Raw genomic sequence first — 10,001 nt, 5'->3', positions numbered from 1 at the left:
TAGCCAGCAGTCAGTGGCTTGCCAGCACAGGACTCGCTTCGTTTCGGTTTGCAAGGCAGTGAGAGAGAGAGAGAGACAGAGAGAGAGGGTAGAAGTGGGCGGCAGCGGTCTGGCTGCGTCGCCCAATTGGCGCCATTTATTTACTTGTTTGTTTCAACTTCCGTTCATTGCCACGCCGCAAAAAGTGTAAGCTGGTACCTACCGAACCTTTCGACTACCATTCCCCCTCTCTCTCTTAACATTTGTCCCTGTCCCTGATTCTGCACTCGTCCCTATCCCGCTCGCATTTCCGCTGCCATTAGCCGACAAACTTCATTTGTCATCTCATTTTTCTGCACGCTCGACAGTTTTCCTTGTGCTGTGCCATGAAATTTATGTAAACGGACATTCGCTTGCTCGTTCGCCATTCCGCAGGATGGCCGGCAACTGTCCAGTCCGGCAAGGACGACAGTCTCCTTGTTATGGACTCCATTGCGTTATGCGGTTATGATGACATAAAAGGCGCTACTGATAAAACCCAAAAGGCAAAACAACGCAGCAGCAGCAGGAGCCAAAAAAAAAAATAGTTAAGGAAAACAATTCTCTTTGGCGATTTTGATCTGAGCGCGAGAGGCGAGATAATCGTCCTTAGCGTTTTGTCCTCGCCAGTCGCACACAGCCGGAAACGGAACGTTAAATGCGCCGTTCCAGCTGCGCTCAGCTCAGCGCCGACACCCGCCAGGACTTTTACTCTTTCTTCCTTTGGTGCACTCTCAGAGCGCGTGCAGCGGAAATAACATGCTGTGATTTAAGACTTCATTTTGTCGGCGCCTGTTTGCTGCTTCTGCGACCTTTTTAGATATATAGATATATATATATATATATAGAGAGAGAGGGAAAACATTAGAGGGAGTAAACTAGAGGAAGAGGAGAGCGCACATCATCCGTTCGTCTCGTTCTCCTCTTTGCAAGTAATTAAAACTTGAATTGAACATGAATTGACTGTGAATTCGTTGTTGAAAGCTGCTGGTGTCGCTGTTGATTTGCCTCTTGCATAATTGAATTGTTTAATGCCGCGAATTTCTAATTGTAATTGTAACTGTTACTGAAATCCAACGGAAACGGATATGGAAGTTTGACTGTTGTTTTGTTGTTGCTGTTCTTCTGTATTACTGTTCATTTCTGTCTTTGTGAGTTGTATGAATTCATTTAATTAGAAAATCAGATCAAGCCAACTGTCTATTTTCTCACTTGCTTGATTTGCTAGCCAGCTTAACTCAACTTAAAGTTAATTCAAGTAAAAATTATTGTTGCTTAAAGAGACTTACAATTCAACATATCTCGGTATCAACTACAATTTTCCAGTTAAACATTTGATACAGTTCAGCGTTGGGCTGCGAATCTCTTGAGTAAATTACATTTTTAAAAGAGAAAATTAAAAAGAACAGAGAGAATGATTATATCAATTTTGCCACAATTATCAGAATATATTGCTGAAATTTGTTTGATATTTAATATGATTTAAAATATGTAAAAGTAATAATTTAATAATAATATATTTTATAATAATTACCAATTAACTACAGCCGCTTTTCATATGTTACTTACTTACATATTACTTACTTAGTAGTAAAGTCAAATGAAATAACAAAATTAAAGACATTATTGAGTTGCAAAATTAACATGCTTTTATATTCTGCTGAAATTGGATTGATAGATGACTGGTGATACTTAAAAATAAAAATAAGTTCAACTAACAATTAAAAGGTTCATTCAACCAAAATCTAATGTGTGTGAAGGGGCATTGATATTGTGAGGAAAATCTGGCAGCTGCAATTGGAGTCACGTACACGCATTTAAATGGAGTGTTGCATGTGTTGCATAGCTCAGTGAAGCTGCAACATACGGAGTCGGTCATTGGCATTCGCGGAATTAAACTATTTTGTTGCTGGTTCAACATGGAAAAGCTATAAAAAGCGTCAGTTAGCCAAGTGGCCAAGTGGTGCGTTGACCGTGGCGCGTGGCAGTGCACCAAAGTGTGTTGCAAATAGTTAAGGGATATGTTTATGAAATGGTTGTAAGAAAATCAACGTTTCTCCGTTAGCTGGCAAATCAATTTATGCTCTACTCTTCTGCTCCTTCTTTCGGACATCAAAATCCAATTAAATTTTATAAGCCATGCTTGTGCTGCTTGCTTGCGGACTTCGAACTTGGCTGACAAGTTCAAGCGCAGCCAGAACCGTTGCATACCCCTGGGCGCAGTTAAAACTTTAAGCATTACCTACGTGCAACCGGAACACGATCCACAAAGTCAGATACTCCCAAACTCACACACACACTGACACACAGACACACAGGCAGTAAGAAATTCTTAACTACTTTTCAGGCTCGCAATCGGAGTCGGCTCTTTGACAAACCGCCGACTCTATTGAACAACAACAATGCCGTTAATTATTCATGAATAGAAACTTGCATAAAAAGCCAAGTGCAAAGGCAAAATTGCAAACTGATGCCAAGGAAAAACTTTTTCCAAGCCAAACCCAAAAAAAGTTTTTCGCATAGATTTATCTAAAGATACGAATCCACAAAGCAGTTGTCTATCTTTGTGTGTGTGTGTGTCTGTGTGTTATGTAATTGTGTGTCTGTTGGCTTAAGTCCAATGACCGAGAAAAGCCTGCATAATAATAATGAAATGCTCGCCCTTAAGTATTCATCATACGCCACGTTGTACAAGTTGCATATGTTGTAAATACTTTGGGAAAGTTGATCATTGAGAACGAAGCCAAGTGGATGGGTAGTAAAGAGGTAGCTTGATTGATTGATGTTTGGCCTGAGGGCAGTTTGATTTGCTTGGAGTTGTAAGTAGGGTGTAAAAAGGGATAAGAAAGTTGCAATATGCTCTCACAACTTTTCTCGTTTTTATGCCCTTTGGTTGTTTGCCAAACTTATTTCATATTTATTTATAACAATTTAATAACTTGCCAAGGAATTTTCCAATCAACCTAATAAAATTAATTGAATTGAAACATTCCCTTGCTCAATCGTAAATCGATTTCAATTAAATTCTTTTAAATTAGCATCAAAAGTGCGCAATGTAATCATTTCTGGCACCAAAATCACTTTTCAAATTTGCATATTTATTTATTGTTGTTGGTTTAATGCACACATACAATCAATGCAATTTAGAAAATTGCAATAAACGTCCAAATGAATTTCGAATTAAACCAAAAAACAATGATAATTAACAATGAAATGTGTCATTTGCTTAAAGTTTGATTACAATCGATGTGGCATAGGATGATTCTATTTATATAAAACTATTTATTGAGTGATCTGTGTGCGTTTTCAGTTATGAAGCACAAATTATATAAAATTGTGTCGCTCCGCAAACCACAATAATTTTTTTTTATTGTTTTATAAAACATTTGAATGTGCATCAATTTAAATTAATATAATTTATAATCGTTATTCATTAACTATAGAAGTTATAGTTCAGTGAGAATAGAAAATGTAATTAAAATAAATATGGGAGTGCACTTATGAATAGGAAAAAAATTAGTAAAATTAATTGAGAAGTTGTGGACTTCTCAGGTGAATTCTTTAATCTATTCTTATACATATTTATCGCAATACTTATCAATTAAAAAATGAATCTGTAGTTAAGCTCTGAGTTTCAAAAGCAGCTGCCCAAGTTACCCAAGAAAAGAGATTTTCTAAACAATTCCAAAAACCGCAAGAGACATTCCCAAGCGCTCTGGGTAGATAGTGTATCTCTAAGTGGCAGAGAGGATCAGGCAAGCAGGACATCTACTCCCACTTTGATGCGTGCTGTACTTGCAGTTAAAGCTTCGTTAAATGCGGGGTGAAAAAAGCTATTGCCTACTTGGGCCGAGCAAATGATGATAAATTATCTAAAAGACCACACGAGAATCTTGACATAACAACAAACATGTAAAAAAAACCATTTTATGGTCTCTGCAAGAACAAGTGTTAAATGTCGTTGTTGCCACCGTTGCCGACATTCTTGGCGTTGTCCTGGTCGTCCTGTCAAGGACTAAACATGTGTACATGCAGTCCAACTGTGGACTGAGACAAACAAGACATTTACAGCCCACTCGGAGTCACTGGACCAAGTCAAGTGGTTGATTCCACACACACAAGCGTCTTAAGTAGCCTTCTGCCCAAAACCGAAAGGAGCAGGAGTTAAAGAAGGTCCTGGGACCAGGTCCGTCTCAATGCCCAGCGGCTGTAAGCTCAATAATTTATTCATAAGAAAAATTTATGTCGCCTTGTGGCTGAAAATTTGTTTAGTTGCCGCTTTGGCATTTGGCAGGTGCGCAAAAGGGTAAAAGCCCAGCATTATTAATGTTGTCAGCTTGCCTCAGGTTCTACCTTTTGTTGTTGTTTGTTGTTGTTGCTTTGAGTGAAAAGCGTCAATTGAATGCTCCTTTCGAAACGTTTATCATAAATAATTTAAAATATATTTAACAATTCGCAAGCAATTCACTTTGTTGATATTTAATTTGGCATTCAAATTGGTCAAACTTCAAACTCATCAAGCTCAGCTTTCCCAGGTCAACCAAGTGTGTGAGTGTGTTTGCGTGAAAATGTGTGTGAGTGAGTGTGACAGTGTGGGTGTAAAGCTGAACTCATTAAATTGTAGAGCTTCTGCTGGCGTTACTGCTGTGGCAGCTTGTGGTCATCATATTGGGGTTTCATTTTACTAATTCACATGCTGCTACACACACACACACACACACACATACATACTCACATATGTGCACAGTAACAGCCAAATGTTAATTTTAATTTATGTGGCCGCTGCGCACATTTGTCGCATTAGTTTGAGGCGCTTTAATGAGTGATTTATTGGTTAGGCCGCAGCAGCAAATCAACTGGCAAGAGCTGGCAGCAAAAGCTATCAGATACCCTGTAGCTAGCTACTAGTGAAAGAAGGAAGCAATGTAATTGAAGGTATAGAAAAGGCGTAACCTTTCCCTGTCTCTGTCTTTGTCTCTGTCTTTGTCTCTCTATTAGTTTAAGCGATATCTCAAAAGAATATCTATATATTTTATTTTTAATAAAATACATGTATGGTCCCATGGATCAACTATTAGAGCTACAGGTTGAAAAATAACTACGTCAAAAACTCTGTAACCTACCAGTTCCGTTAATTCTTGAAATTGCACTGAAAATGCTTTAAGTAGCATGTTTTGATCATAATATTAATAAAACGTATAAAAAAAAAAAAAAAAAATACACATTACTTTGTCAGTCGTTTACATATTTAAAATAATTTAAAAATTAAACATATCTTATAAAAGTATAGAGAAAAGTTTGTAGTGAATAAAAGCTATACTACAGCTCGTTTGACTTAGTTAATTACGGTTATATCAACTTATACACTCTGTTCGTTTTACAGAAATTTTATTTACAACCTTCATGATTGTTTTTATAGGGTATTTTAGCATTAAATAAAATATCGTATTGAATTATTTATTTATGGTCTGTGCTTGTTTGTACTTCAGCAAACGTTCAATAAAAAGCGCTATGCTGGCAATTTCGGCAAACGGTGTGAATAATGACATAAGCTATGCAATACATCCATCCCCTGCTGCCTATGCCCCCTCTCGGGCAACCGCCCATCTTGCTGCGGTTGACCAAGGGGCCAGGCCTGGCAATCGGTTGCGCGGCTTTTAAAGTAATTAGAGCATTTCAATAGTGTGGTTGGGCTTAATACTTATTTGTGGAAACAGTTGTGGATTGATTGATTAGAGCTCATGCTTCGACTCCTGTTTTTGGCCTGCTAAATGAGTCCTTTTGAGCGAGTCCTATCGGCCAGACTGGCCGCAAATGCCGAGAGCTTCAAGCTCTTCACAACAGTTTTTAGTTCAAAAGTTTTGCTTCATAGTTAAGCGTTGGCAGTTAGCACTTAATGCACTGCCGTGACTCAATGGCCACGCCCCTTCATACGCCCTCAACCGCTATCTAGCCATGCGGGGTATTCACCAGCGAATTTCAAACACTTTCGATGGACTCGTAAAATCCACTTCAGAATTTTGTTTGTGCTTTTCAATTTCGGATTTTGATTTCGCATTTGATTGCAAAAGCGTTTTTAGTGTTTTTGCCATGCATCACACGCACTCACACACACACATGCTCACGCACTCACACACTGAATTGCACTTTTATATCCTGTAGCCATAAAATCGCTTTAAATGGGTATCATAAAGCTTCGCAAATCTATGTTACAGTGAGCAAAGGGCATCATTATTCCAATTGAGCATAAACAAATCCAATATCTGTAAATGCATTGATCTATGATACTACGTTTATGCAATGAATTTCATGATTTTCAGTTTGTATTAATATGCAAAGGGTTGACAGACCTTAGATGTATAAATTAGGTGCTGAGCTAAGCAGTTATTTCTTAAAATTATTAATGAATTGTTGATAATTTCTGCTCTTACTTTTGAGATTTAGTGAAATTGATGAAATCGTTGTAAAGTGATATCCCACAAAATAAAACCACTATACGAGGTAAAAGTCTAGTGACGAAAGCAATTTCTAGCCCCAAAATTTTTGATATCCAATTTTGTGACGAACAAAATTCAGTTTAATGTAAAAATTTTAAATAAAAATATAAATTAGTAAAAAAAAGCAATTTTCCAACTTAGCTGTATATATTGTTAGTCGCCTTTCGCACCCTTCGAGATGCTTTCGTCACTAACGCGAACTGCCGTCCGCAGTGACTTGTTTTCAAACAGAAGTATTATTATTTTGTGCAATCGCTTTTAGGTATTACATAAATAATGAATAATTCTTTTATTATTTGGATGTAGATGTTTTATATACTCATTTATATTAAGCAATTTTTTATTTGGATACGTGTTCCTAAACGATTTCAGTTCGAATTGTCAAGCATTGCCCAAGTTTATAGAGCATTCGCTGGTCGTCTACTGTCGATTTGAGCTGTCTTATTTCTTTAATGCCAGAAATCGAAATGGCGCTGGAAATAAATGCAGCAAGGGACACAAATGGCTGTGGAAGTGAGCTCTATGGAGCATGTGAGGGGGGCGTGGCCAAGCTGACTGTTGACTGCTTGACCTCAGACCTCAGTGTGGTTGGGACGCTCCCAGGTTGGGCGCACACGGAACTATTAATTTGATTAAAAGTGTGCATTTTTATTTGCGCGAAACCCACGAGGCGAATTTAACAGCGGCTGCTGATGCTGACTTTTCACTGTTGTGCGAGTATATGTGTGTGTAGGTGTGTGTTTACATAGGTGTTGGTTTGTGTGTGAGGGTGTGGCTCGCTTTTCTGTTTGTTTTCAAAGCGCATTAAAATGTCGTTAAAGCTGCTGAAAATCAAATGTACGAAATTTTTCCGTGGAAAATTTATTGCGCGTTGCCAACAGCAACAAGAGCAACAACAACAACAACAGAACAACAGCAGCTGCAACAACGATTCGCAGCGGCATTTTAACGCCTGTTTGCGGTTTGGGGGCGCCACCATGTAACCGTGCACCTTCCTTCCACTATGTTGTTGTTGCTTAGCTGCTTGTTCTCTGGTTGACTTGTGGTTTTGTTTTGCATTGCGCCACATCCCCACTGCCACCAAGCCACCATGCCACCATGCCACCACGTCACCTTTCCACCTCCATCCATGCGCTCATTTGCATGCAATTCATTTTCTTAAGTGCAATTTCCATTGTTTTTTGGTTGTGGTTGAATTCATTGCAGTGCATTTTCTGCTGCTTGTTTTTCCGCGAACATTCTTGCAGCCGCACTTATTTTGGAGCATGCCACCAGCTTACCAGCTTGTAGAACCTCTTGTCACAAATTACGTTGTTATAGTGGGTGTGCAAGTGCAATGCTGTTGTTGCAATCTTGATATTTTGGCAGCAAATCCCACCACCAAATATTTTCACTTTACTGCGCTGTCATTTCCAATTACCAACTCACTGGTGGCAATGAAATATTCATTGTAATTTTCATCTAATCTTGGCATAAGTTCGCGCCTAATAAGTGACAACTGCAACTTCAACAGTTAGTTCAAAATCCCTTCCTTAAAAATTTAATGGAGCCCCTAGCAAAAGTTTTCTTCCCATATGAAACGGCTCAAAAATAATACGCTGAGAAAAATCACTTTTAATTTTAATTTTAAAATAAAAAATTGAGCATTGAGCTGTTTTTAGATTAAAAGGGGTCGAAATATATTAATGAGCAGAAGATATGTAAGCAACGATTTATCGAACCTTTTTTAAAAAAAGGGTGAAATAAATATATTCTTGTGAGTTTGCCATTATCTTGTAGAGTAAAAAGAAGTTTTTTGTCTTTCTGTCTTTAAACATTTATGTTTTTGTAGCTTAAAAATAAGAGATACTTTGGTTTCTTTCAGTGCACAAACTGTTCTCTTAGAGGAACCAGAAACTGTTGAGAAATTCATTTAAGTTGGACTTTGGAGCACGCGCCGGAAAATTATTTGTACTCTGCTTACATTTTTGTTTAATTAATTTTACAAAACGACAGCGCAAATGATGCCCTTGTACTCCAAAGCAGGATAAGTAGACAGAAGAGAGGAGAGGAGAGGACAGGACTAGGAGACTCAGAGACAGGATGAGACTGTGGGGACTCTCGCAGAGTTTTGCTGTTGTCAAAGTTTATGACACTTCTGTTTGGGATTTCATGTTGACAACATTGACAAAATGTCAATGCTTCTGCGGATGCTGTAGGAAGGGAGATGAGAGTAGCAAAGAGAATCGGGGCGGGGCGGGGCGCCGCATAATTAGCCCCAACGCAGTCAGTTTTGGGGGTACATTTGCATGAATTAATTAGCCGATGTTGTGGCAATAACCGAGAGTAAAAGAAAAGTAATAGAGGGAGAAAGAGAACGAGAAAAAGGAAGCTCTTTGACTAGTCACAAAAATACTGGACGCCATTTAGATGCGAATACTTTGTGTAATTGAAATTGTTCTTGGTATATTTATGAGAAACAAAAAATTCAATCAATCTTAAGGCATCGCAAATTTTGCGCGTTTTCTTGTTGTCTTTGCACTTTTCCTCGTTCACTTTTTCTTTTTTTTTCTTTTGCTTCTGCGTTGCATTTTAATTAAAGGACCAAAGCGCCGCATGCATATTTATAGAACAACAACAGCAATACATAGAGGTTCCTGCACTTGCACCTGCTGGCTGCACGCCTAGTCAAAATAAAATATGCGCATATATTATGCACTTTGGGACGATGCTCACTTTTCTTTTTTATACCACACAGCTCTCGAGTCTTAAAAAAGGGCAGCGTCATTCTACGTATATGTATAAAACAGGTAGATATTTTCAGAATTTAGACAATTTTATCAACATTATCTAAATAAAATTGGCATAAATATTCCTGTTCATTTAAACATACAGAAAACATAAAATCTTAAAAATATATCGCAATCCAAGTATATTTTCGAGCTACATGATTCGCCAGTGCCAATGTCCATTTCAGGATCAAATTCTTGTAACCATATAGTTTATAAAATTTAAATATTGGCAAGTAATAAAACTGGTATAAAAAACTATGATAAAATAAGTAAATAAAATGAAAATAAAATAAAATGTGAAACATTAAACAATAAAAATCTAATTAATGAATAACAAAAGTTAATAATATGTTTTATTTGTTTTTTGGTTTTTGGCAGATATATATAACTGTTTGTTCGTGTGCAATCTGCTCGCATCTCTATGTAAAAATCTCACTCTCACACATTCTCCAATCAAGCGAGTCCGTGAGAGTGTGTGTGTGTGTGTGTGAGTGGGTGTATGAGTGCACTTGTTTGAGTATGCGTGCTCGATTGTTTGTCCTTTTGAGATGAAAAAGTTAAATTTGTTTCGTGTCAAAGCGTCGGACTAAGGCTAAGCGCGTTCGACATTTTGGGTCAGAATTGCAAAAGCGAAGAGCTACGAGTAAAGCAGGAATGCCAACACGCAACGGCACCTAAGAGTGCCTTGTTCACCTCTCCCGTTCTTCTCTTGCCT

The sequence above is a fragment of the Drosophila innubila genome (assembly GCF_004354385.1).
Source record: "Drosophila innubila isolate TH190305 chromosome 3R unlocalized genomic scaffold, UK_Dinn_1.0 2_E_3R, whole genome shotgun sequence".
NCBI lineage: Eukaryota > Metazoa > Arthropoda > Insecta > Diptera > Drosophilidae > Drosophila > Drosophila innubila.
Note: the sequence above shows the minus strand (reverse complement) of the source record.